Genomic DNA, 12,484 nt, shown 5'->3' on the forward strand with positions numbered 1-12,484 from the left:
TGTTAAATGCACATCGGCGAGAAGAAAGCTTGATGACGTCATTAAGTGTCAGAGCACTCAGATCAGAATTATGGCACTGAAACATAAAAGCAAACAACTCATTGCTAGTCTCATTTAAAAAACACACTCAATAGTAGCCTGTTGTGATTGATGTTCCTTCTTTTTTTATCTGAATACTAGAATATTGGGAAACAATCATTTTTCTAAGCATCACTGTTTCTTTTGCTCATCATTAGCTGCAAGTTTAGGTGTGTTCACTTTCTTTTGACCCTTTTATGTATTTACAGCCGACAGAACATCATTGAGACTTGTAGATGGGCTCATTTAATTTTGGGACTGCAGGTAAACACCTGGCAACCGCTCGGAATGTCTTAGCAACTGCACAGCAACACAGAGGTCATTTACAGTTTTTAGAAAAACACATCGCATTAGCTGTGTGTGCACCAACCAACAGCAAAAACATTTCTGTGGATCAACACAAGATGCAAATATCTGTCTGTTGCACATCAAACTTGCTCAATAAATATGCTTCAAATGATATTACTTCTTTTTTGTTCACTAAATTGCATACATGGTCTGTGCACTGAATGCAATGAATTATTTCTGTGCATTGGCTGATTAGTTTTTGCGCCTCAAATGCAATGAATCATTTTTGTGCCTCAGATAAAGAGTCGTTTTTGTGCATCAAATGCAAGGAATCATTTTTGTGCATTAGATACAATGAATCGTTTTGTGCATCAAATACAATAAATCATTTTGTGCATCAGTTGCAATGAATCATTTTTGGGCATGAGATACAATAAGTCATTTTGGGCATTAGTTGCAATGAATCTTTTTTGTTTTTGTTTTTTGCCCTAAATGCAATGAATCGATTTTGTGCCTCAGATGCAATGAATTGTTTTTGTGCATCAAATAAAGAGTCATTTTTGTGCATCAAATGCAATGAATCATTTTTGTGCCTCAGATGCAATGAATCGTGTTTGTGCAGATCCAATGAATCCTTTTTGTGCGTCAAATGCAATGAATCATTTTTGTGCCCCAGATGCAATGAATCCTGTTTGTGCAGATGCAATTAATTATTTTTGTGCGTCAAATACAATGAATCATTTTGTGCATCAGTTGCAATTAATCATTTTTGTGCATTAGATACAATGAGTCATTTTGGGCATTAGTTGCAATTAATCTTTTTTTTTTGTTGTTTCTTGCCTTAAATGCAATGAATCGATTTTGTACCTCAGATGCAATGAATCGTTTTTGTGCATCTAACAAAGAGTAATTTTTGTGCATCAAATGCAACGAATCATTTTTGTGCCTCAGATGCAATGAATCGTGTTTGTGCAGATGCAATGAATCCTTTTTGTGCGTCAAATGCAATGAATCATTTTTGTGCCTCAGATGCAATGAATCCTGTTTGTGCAGATGCAATGAATCATTTTTGTGCGTCAAATGCAATGAATCATTTTGTGCATCAGTTGCAATTAATCTTTTTTTTGCCTTAAATTCAATGAATCGATTTTGTGCATCAGATACAATGAATCAAGTTTGTGCATCAGTTGCAATAAATAATTCTGGTGTATCTGATGCAATGAATCATTTTTGCACGTTAAATGCAATGAATCATTTTTGTGCCTCAGATGCAATTAATCGTGTTTGTGCAGATGCAATGAATCATTTTTGTGCGTCAAATGCAATGAATCATTTTTGTGCATCAGAAGCAATGAATCATTTTTTGTGTGTCAAATGCAATTAATTGCTTTTGTGCATCAGATGCAACCAATAATTTTTGTGCCTCAAATGCAATGAATCGTTTTTGTGCATCAGATAAATTTTATCATTTTTGTGTCTCAGATGCAATGAATCATTTTAGTGCATCAGATGCAATGCATAGTTTTTGCGCCTCAAATGCAATGAATCAATTTTGTGCATCAGATTAGGGCTGTGCAATTAATCGAAAATCCGATTTTAGCTTTTAACGATTATGAAAAACTATTATTCGAGATAAACGATTATAAACTTAGAGGCGCGAAAGACCGGCGTGCACACACATAAGCATGCGGTCAGCATTCAGTCTCATTCGCACACTGAGACGAGCAGAGCGCAGTCAGCACACACATCTGAAGTCATCTTAATGCGAACGCTTTAATGGTCAAATAGGTGTCAAAACGCGGTGTTTAGTGATTATTCATATTAACCCTCATTTGTGTAATAAACATACGAGTTGAGAATAAAAATACGTGAAAGAGAAACCATTTAAGCGCGTGACGTTCCTGCTGCCGCCTGTTTTTATCATTATTAATCAAACAACAAAACAAAAAAAATCCCTCACTGCTCTTGACTGAAGGACTTTTGTAGCTAAAGTGTTTTTCTTACAGTGAAGATGCTTAAAGCACAGTTTGTTTCATATTTTTATTCTATTGTATTTATTTCTCTTTCCTTTGCAGGGTGGAAAATAACTGTACTGCAGGCAATCAAAAATATTTATTGCTTAAGGGGGCCAATAATATTGACCTTAAAAAGGGTTTCAAAATATTTAAAATTGCTTTTATTCAAGCCAAAATTTAAAAAAAACAAATAAGCCTTTTTCCAGAAGAAAAAAAAACATTATAGGAAATACTGTTAAAATTCCTTGCTCTGTTAAACATGATTTGGGAAATATTTATTTCAAAAAAAAATTCTCAGGAGCGCTAATAATTTTGACTTCAACTGATAATCGTTTTGAATAATCGTGATTACAATTATGACCAAAATAACCGTGATTATGATTTTTCCCAAAATCGAGCAGCCCTATATCAGATGCAATTAATCTTTTTTGTGCTTTAAAATGCAATGAATCATTTTTGTGCCTCAGATGCAATGAATCGATTTTGTGCATCAAATGCAATGAATCGTTTTGCACCTCAAATGCAATGAATCATGTTTGTGCCTCAGATGCAATGAATCATTTTTGTGCCTCAGATGCAATGAATCATGTTTGTGAATCAAATGCAATGAATCGTTTTGCACCTCAGATGCAATGAATCATTTTTGTCCATCAGATACAATGAATCATGTTTGTGAATCAAATGCAATGAATCGTTTTGCACCTCAGATGCAATGAATCATTTTTGTCCATCAGATACAATGAATCATGTTTGTGAATCAAATGCAATGAATCGTTTTGCACCTCAGATGCAATGAATCATTTTTGTCCTTCAGATACAATGAATCATGTTTGTGCATTTTTGTGCCTCAGATGCTTCAACTGCATAAAATAATTTTAGTTTTTCCAAACGCAATAAATCTTTTAAGTGCTAAATTGAATGACCTCTCTTCAATGAGTGCGGTTGCCAATTGGTTGCCAAACTCCACAAATACTCTTGCTATCCTTTACTCACCCAGACCATTTTCTAAATATCAAAGATCATAACAGGCCAGCATGAGATATAAGCATGGCCAGACAGTTGGGAAATATTCTCTTAAATTTATTATTAAAAAAGCTGGCAGCTGTGGCTGGGTGTGCCCATGAACAACCTGATATCCCTCTGCTCTACATTTCACAGTTCCTTTCACAAATGACCAAATAAATGTGAAGGGAGAAGTGCAAAAATGATACACAACTGCTCTTTTCTCATCCACATCATGACCAAACATCACAGCACACAGAGATTTCGCATCTCTACATCACACTCTTTGTCTGAAGTGTTTCAACACAAGTGCTGCAACAGATATGAACCAGTTACAGTCTGTAATAACATGGCACAGAGATAGAGAGAGAGAGAGAAACTGGGTCAATGTCTCATATGGATTGCTCTAACAAGGACTTTTATAGCCTCACATCAAACATAAACATATCCAGCATGCACCTAAATCCAGAAAGCCATGCCATCTGGGAAAGTGGAGGGAAAAAGCACTGTTATCCCAGGAGAATCTGCCGTGGCTTGTTGTCATGCATTCTTGAATAATTGGAGACAGTGGCAAAATACTTCTGTGAAGAAGTCTTAACCTGCATAACATATAGGCTAAAACATCAAATAAAATGCATGAAGTAAACCTCATCTGCAGCCTTTCAGTGCATTGCAAAATATGAAGCTTTTTAGTGTTGAGAAAGCAATAAATGCATACAGTTCTGTGTGACTTTGGACTTAAACACTGATCTGAAGACGTTAAAAAGCCAACATCTGAAGACGATCTGATCTGAACGCACCGCCTGAATGATCCACTGCCGATATCTTCTTCAACAGTTCTGCACAAACTTGTATAACACCGCGCATTTGTATATGCAACTGCCTCAGGATGCTCACCTGTTCTCCGTGATAATGATCACTGGTGTCGATTTTAGTCTTCAGTCGCGATGAAACTACAGAAATGATCCAACGAGCCAACAAAACCTGAAGCTCCAGTCAGAACCGAGCAGTAGCTGATGTGAGAGCGACTGCTGCTCCTCACATACATTTATTAGAGCCTCAACTTCCGCGACAGTCACGTGCTTTCTGCTGCCGAACTACAACTGCTGGCGATTCTGATTCATTCCGTGAGACGAGTCATCTGAATCGATTCACCAAAATGACTCGTTCACTGATTGTCGTTTTAAAGTTTTGTTATTATTTTTTACTGTATAACATAAACAATAGCATACAAATATAGAGGAATACAATGCTATCATTTTTTCACATTGAAACCCAGGGGAAAAAATCACTTGAGAATTCAAAATAAATAAATAAATATATAGATTACAAGACATTCACATAAGAAAATGTTTTCAAAATCGCACACATATGAAACTATGCTCTTGGAACCATATTCATATTATTTAAAAAAACAAAGGAGACGCCTTTCAACAAATATGGATGTCTCCAATGAACCTCTGACTCTACGAACACTTCTGATGTATATTCATAATATGTGTGACCTTAATCACAACATAACTTTATTTGTGTATCATGATTTTGTTATCTGTTTGTATGTTAATTCATTTATTTATAATTATCTTTTCTTTATTTTTCTAAATTATCTTTTATTGTCTTTTGCTGCTATACTTGTCTACTGATACCCTTGCCTTTGTCCTTTTTTGTATATGTTTGTATGTTCATTAAAACCCCTAAACAAACAAACAAAAAATCGCTCACATCCTTAAAGCTTTTTTTATTTTTAAGATTTGTTAGGGTTTTAATAAACACATTTTAAACAAATTAATGTTAGTATTGGCATTGGATCATTTATGTTTGCATACATGGTATATAATCATTAAATTATTAATCAAACAATCAAGTTTTATTATTATTATTGTTGTATATCAAAAGAAACATCTTTACAAGAAAACAACATTTTAATTTTGTATGATAAATAAAAGTTATTTCAGATCATACCAGATATTATAGATCACACCAAATCATTCGACTGTCGTTTTTTAGAACATCGTCTATGGGATTTATTTCCTTTGTAAATTCTATATCTACAAATGCAAATTTACCAATAAGAAATCATATTTTCCAGTTTGTTATTTTTTGAGTTTAGTCATTGTTTAAATGCATGCATACATGCATACATACATACATACATACATACATGCATACATACATACATACATACATACATACATACATACATACATACATACATACATACATACATACATACATACATACATACATACATACATACATACATACATACATACATACATACATACATACATACATATATATATTTCCCAAATGATGTTTAACAGAGCAAAGAAATTTTCACAGTATGTCTGATAATATTTTTTCTTCTGGAGAAAGTTTTATTTGTTTTATTTCGAATAGAATAAAAGCAGTTTTAAATAACTTTTTTAAGGTCAACATTATTAGCCACTTTAAGCTAATTTTTTGGATAGTCTACAGAACAAACCATCAATATACAATAACTTGCCTAATTACCCTAACCTGCCTAGTTAACCTAATTAACCTAGTTAAGCCTTTATGTCACTTTAAGCTGTATTGAAAAAATAAAACAGTTATTAGAAATGAATTATTAAAACTATTATCTTCTCTAGAAATCTTCTCTCCTTAAAACAGAAAGTGGGGATAAAAGTAAACAGGGGGCTAATAATTCATTCATATATATATATATATATATATATATATATATATATATATATATATATATATATATATATATATATATATATACACACACACACACACACACACACACACACACACACTCTATATGTATATGTATATATATAGCTATATGTATATATAGCTAATGTAACTTGTAACTGACTGTAAAAAAAAAATTATGACAAAGAAAATCTCAATGAAGATGTTTATTCAGCGTAGCAGTCTCAAAATACACGACAGTACCTTGGGTTCTCCGGAGTCAAAATGAACCCTGAACATGCTTAGACTCAAACCTTTATACTGTTTTAGATGTTGCTTTTTAAACCTGCCTTTAGATGTTAATGAAGTTGCTCCTTGGCTGTTGACCCAGCTGTTCTCTCTGCAGTTTTAACGCCATTGATGAATTGGTTCTCTGTGCACCACACCCATCCCCATTCTACAATTGTTACCATTTGGTTGAGATGTAGTCGCCTCAGACAATGCAGAGACAACAAACTGTTGAATTCTCTTTTTTGCTCAGACGTCAGCCCTTTTCGGAAATGAGCATCAATTCACCATTTAGAGTGGAGGTTGGGTCAAGGCAGACTCATTTCTCACATGACTTTTACCCTCAAGTTTATATTCATGTTCTTTTTTTATTTTTTTACTCTCTATTTGTACCTTTTTTCCAAAGATGATGCATGTAATTGATATTTGGTGTATTATGTACAAATATTGTTTACACCCCAACCAGTAGCGGTTCTAGACCTGAGTAACTCGGGGGGGCACTTCTACTTTTAGGGGGCACACTTTAACATACATCACAAACTATTTAAACAATTATTCAGTCATTTTTTATGCATCACTCTGCAGTCTTCATAAACATTTATTCATTCATTTTCTTTTCGGCTAAGTCCCTTTATTAATCTGGGGTCACCACAGCAGAATGAACCACCAAATTATCCAGTATATGTTTTACGCATCGGATGACCTTTCAGCTCCAACCCATTACTGGTAACACCCATACACTTTGGACAATTTAACAAATTCACCTATAGCTAATATTTTTGGACTGTGGGGTAAACCGGAGCACCCAGAGGAAACCCACGGCAACATGGGGAGAACATGCAAACTCCACACAGAAATTCCAACTGACCCAGCCGGCACTCGAACCAGCGACCTTCTTGCTGTGAGGCGTTAGTGCTACCCACTGCACCACCGTGCTGCCCTGTCTTCATAAATAAGCTAATTAAATAACTTAAACTCGAAAATAATCTTCAGTGTTCATTTTTTTGACAAGTAACTTTGTATTGTAGGATAACACATTAACATTCAAGTACAGCAGGCACATTTTTACACCTGTAAACTTTAACAGATGCAGTTGAAGTCAATTTTTTTTCCCTCCCAATAATTTAAAATAAGGTTTCCCAAGTGATCTAAATCAAACCAAGGAGATTTTCACAGTATTTCCTATAAAACACAAATAATTAATCTGGAGTCATAATAAGTGTGATTTCTCATAGCTTATTTCTTGAATAAAAGCAGTTTAAAATTTTTTTAAAATACTATTTTAAGTCTGTGTTATTAGCTTCTTTAAGAGATAATTCAGCCTGATCTCACGAGAAAACGTAAGTATTTTACGTTTTGCCAGTTTAGTGGCTAATTCGTACGAATTCGTACGAGTTCAGTCGTACGAAATGGTACGATTTTAAAAAGGAGGCGTGGCACCTAACCCCACCCCTAACCCCAACCGTCATTGGGGGATAAGCAAATCGTACTAAATTGTACGAATTAGATCGTACGAATTCATACGAATTAGCCACTAAATGAAAAAGTTACGAATTGCCATGAGATTGTGTTGGATAATTACTGTATATTTTATTGATCATCTACACAACAATACAATAACTTGACTAATCATTCCAACTTTCCTAGTTAACATAACCTAATTAAGTCTTTAAATTACACTTTAATCTGAATCAAAGACTAAAGGGACTTTGTCTGTATACAACTATCTTGCTGAATAACTAGTAAAATATCATGCACTGTCACCATGGGAAAGGGAAAAAAGTTGTTATTAGTGGTTAGTTAAACTATTATGTTTAAAAACGTGTTGTAATAAATCAAGTCTTGATGACTCGTGCTTTATGTCACGACTGAAATCAAAAACGAATAAAGGCAAAACTAAACGAGTTGAATATGATTTACATGAGCGTGACTGAAAACTAAACTGGATCACTGTTTCATCTGTTCTCCTGTACTTGCCGTTTGTAAGTTCAAGACTGCATTTCCTAACGTAAAACTATGTACAGTCAATTTCTAAATAATAATAGCCTCTGCATAGCCGAGCACTTCCTATAATAAAAGTTTTGAAATCGCTATTGAAAACAGAATCCTAATTCTGAATTTGAGTTGAATGGTTTTGTTATCTGTGTCAATTTGGGGGTTAACTTCTGACAAATGCGGGGAACTGAAGTGCGCAGCACCGTCACTGACAGAGAGAGAGAGAGAGAAAAAGCGGGTGAAAGCAAAGAGAGCGAGTGCGCGCCATACGACTGCGCGCGACACTGAGATTTAGGGGGGCCAGAGGGGGGGGCCATGCTTGTTGACACGGGGGCACCGCCCCCCCCCAGAACCGCCACTGATCCCAACTCTGTATCCGATTTGCATTAATAAAAGAAGAAAAACTGCCACATGACAAGGAGAACAGGAATAAATCTTCAATGGAAAAAAGTATGGACTTTACTTTGCAAGGATCTGATTACCATTTAAGTAAAATAAGTATTTAAGTTAATTCACAAATGTTATCCAACTAGTAGACTTGTGTTTCTATCACTGACTGGAGTATGACTTCAGTATATTATCCATAAAACTGATGGTGTGAACTGTAGTGTATTATAATGCCACCGCTAGATCCTGACTCTTGAAAAAATGTAATATACTGTAAGTTGTGTGTCACAATCACCAGCGACCTCTAACCACCAGAGATCGCTGGAAAACATTCACTCTCATAGAACTACAAATATGCTTGTAAATGGACTACATATCCAGTCATGCCACACACACACCTGCTTCCTCATTTAGACTGATTACACTCTCACCACCTGAGGATCGTCAAAGACTGATTAAACACAGTATTTAAGCAGCACACACACTCATTCACATTGCCAAGTCTTGTTTACTATTAAGTGACATTAAAACGCATTCTCCTGGGGTCCGTTCTTTGTACGTGGATTACTCAATTAGCTGGATTTGGATATTGACGATTTGACACTATCCAGGATCGTTTCGTTCTTCAAAGCTGATCCGAGAGTTGTTGTCATAGCAACAGTTCTGCTAGCTCAAACCTGATCGGGAGCAGGTTCAATTCATATAAACAGGATTAGATCGGCTCAGTTCAAGCAAAGATAATACAGAAAGTATGTTCCGAATTCTGATATTTTCTTACAGTAGTAGTTATATACACTTGGGAAAATGGTACATATTTTTTAACTATATATATATAAAGTTATAGTTATTAATAAAATAAATAAAGTTATACATATTAATAAAACTTATGCAATCTGCACCCTCGAAATGAAAGTACAAAGACTGCCACCTGGTGGTGCAAAGAGAAAACTTATTGATATGAACTTTTTAGATCGCTTTAGTACAAATTGTGTATAATAGAAATGCACAATATGTGACTTTTTTTTTTAAAGCAATAATACATTTATGCAGTCATAAACATGTTTTAATAGTTAATATGCCAGTGATTTGATGCTTCACAAAAGTTGCAGACGCCTTTACCAATATCAAAATGCTTTTGTAAACAACCAGTTATTCTTTACACCGATTAAAAAACAGCTACTATAATAAAGAAAAATTTTTCTAAATGTAGAACTAAATACATTGATTTGCATTGAAATACATGATGAATACTCTTGACACATGAAAGTGTGGAGCCTGCAGCTCACAACAAATGTGGAAGGTTATTGCGTGTCATATTTAACAAGCCGTTTCTGCTAATTTGATGTAATTTTGCTCACATGGATAATTGAATATTAATCAGATGATGTCATTACGCTGCTGTGCCGTCAGCCAATCGCTGCATTGCTGATCATGATTTCGAGGATGGATAGATCTGTCCTTCACAACACACGCAGCGATCTCAGATCAGTTTATCCAGACATTCTAATCTGATTCGCGAACTTGTTTGAAGAACCACATTAGCGAGAGATCAGTTATCAAGATTAAAAGATCCAGGATCGGCCAAATCATCTTAGATCATTTAGGCGAGGTAAGAAGAACAGACCCTTGTACAATATTCCAATATCTGTTCTCAGTTGTAAAGCTTCCTAATATCATAGAAAATACAGCTGGTTCTGTGCCTTTTGACTTTTTATATCTTTATATCATAAATAATGACGATAGCACTTTTCACAGTAGATGGCAACAAACATTTTATTAAAATAAAATTGCAGAAATGATGCATTCTTTTTTTTTTATTTAACAGCAAACAAGTGCAGTACTGTAGTGTGCTTTCATTTCATTTCCTATATTTCTCCAGCAAGGTCCCACTGAGATGAACATAAATCTGTAACAAACTTCGAGCATAGTACGAAAAAGATCATTCTTCTCATGATCAGAATGGGAATAACTTCATCTGCAAACTCAAAATGCTGAATATATACATACTGAGGAATCATATCCATCAACAGCTTTGCAATAAACAACATCATATGTGATTTCCTCCTATGATGTACAGTACACAGGAACAGCCTACATTAATGTGTACAGCAAACAATGATGGGTACGAGAGCAGGCATTGGGTATAAAACACATTGTCTAACCCATATCTCCATTATCTACTTATACTAATGTAGTGTACATACTGTATGTAATGCAGTGTATTAAATACTAAGTATTAATAAGTATAATAAGTGAAACATTTATTCTGATGTATTTTTCAGTTGTAAATCCTAGCCATGAATCAAATGAACTGTAGTTCCTCTTCGTAGACCGTACTGGCTCACTGTCTTGTTCACATCTAGACGAGTTCCTGAAAATAAATATTAATAATGTTAGCAATTACTGATGAAAGTTTTAAGACTGTTCCATCTGAATACAAAATGCACCATAAATGACATGGACTATACCAGGGGCGTCCTAACTCTGTCCTGGAGGCTGGGGTCTGTTCTTCGTACGTTGCTTAAATGATCTAAGATGATTTGGCAGATCCTGGCTCTGTTCCTCCTGATAACTGATCTCTGGCTAGTTTGGTTCTTCAATCAAGTTTGCGAATCAGATTAAAATGTCTGGATGAACTGATCTGAGATCGCTGCGTTGTTGTGAAGGACAGATCTATCGATCCTCGAAATCATGATCAGCAATGCAGCGATTGGCTGACGGCACAGCAGCGTAATGACATCATCTGATTATTATTCAATTATCCATGTGAGCAAAATTAACAAAATTAGCAGTAAACGGTTTATTAAATATGACTCGCAATAACTTTCCACATGTATTATGAGCTGCAGGCTCCACAATTTCATGTGTCAAGAGTATTAATCATGTATTTCAATGCATATCAATGTATTTAGTTGTACATTTAGAGAAGATTTTCTTTATTATAGTAGCCTAGGCCTACTAAAAATTTTTTAATCGGCGTAAGGAATAACTGTATAAATTAATTTTGCGTCAAAAAAGCATTTTGATATTGGTAAAGGTGTAAATCACCTTCATATTAGCGATCAAAACACATGCATGACTGCATAAATTATCATCCCTTTTAAAAAAAAGGTTGAATATTGTCCATGTATGCGTTTGCATTTAAAAAGTTTATATTAATACATTTTCAATTTGAACAACCAGGTGGCAGTCTTTTTAAATCTATTTCGGCGTGCAGATTGCAGAAGTTTTTTCAATATTTATTTTAACTTTAATATTGTTATATTATAGTTAAATTATCAGAATTCGGTACATACTTTCAGTATTATCTTTGCTTGAACTGACCCGATCTAATCCTGTTTATATGAATGAGCCTGCTCCCGAGCAGGTTTGAGCTAGCAGAACTGTTGCTATGACAACAAGTCTCGGAAGATTTTTGAAGAACGAAACAATCCTGGATCGTGTCAAATCATCAACATCCAAATCCAGCTAACTGAGTTATCCACGTACGAAGAACAGACCCCAGGGCCCAGGTTTTCAAAAGGTTTAATCCGGATAAAATTGATCCGGATTTTGTAATCCTGTTTTTGTGATCCGTGATCATGTAATCCAGCTTACTTTTTGAGCCAGTTTTTCAAAGCAACATCGGATTGGATCAATCTGATGCGGATAGGAACTTTTCAGCATCCCTAAATCTTGATAACCAGTGCTCAAACAGGAAAGGACATCACAATGTAGAACTATAGATATGTAAAGAGCGACAAGTAGAATAG

At 34.9% G+C, this 12,484-nt stretch overlaps 2 protein-coding genes across 5 annotated transcripts in view; one reads left to right on the forward strand and one right to left on the reverse strand.

The window, feature by feature from the left end:
• Positions 1-4,405, reverse strand: part of adisspb (adipose secreted signaling protein b) — a 73,859-nt gene extending 69,454 nt beyond the window's left edge. Inside the window, exon 1 of the mRNA NM_001436955.1 lies at positions 4,281-4,405. The gene's annotated coding sequence lies outside the window, so the exon portion shown is untranslated. The remainder of the gene's footprint in view (positions 1-4,280) is intronic.
• The window catches only part of LOC141375293 (3'-5' exoribonuclease HELZ2-like), a 296,921-nt gene that overhangs the window by 221,595 nt on the left and 62,842 nt on the right, over positions 1-12,484 (forward strand). The window lies entirely within an intron of this gene.

Source organism: Danio rerio, chromosome 7 (genome assembly GCF_049306965.1).
Source record: "Danio rerio strain Tuebingen ecotype United States chromosome 7, GRCz12tu, whole genome shotgun sequence".
Classification (NCBI taxonomy): Eukaryota; Metazoa; Chordata; class Actinopteri; order Cypriniformes; family Danionidae; genus Danio; species Danio rerio.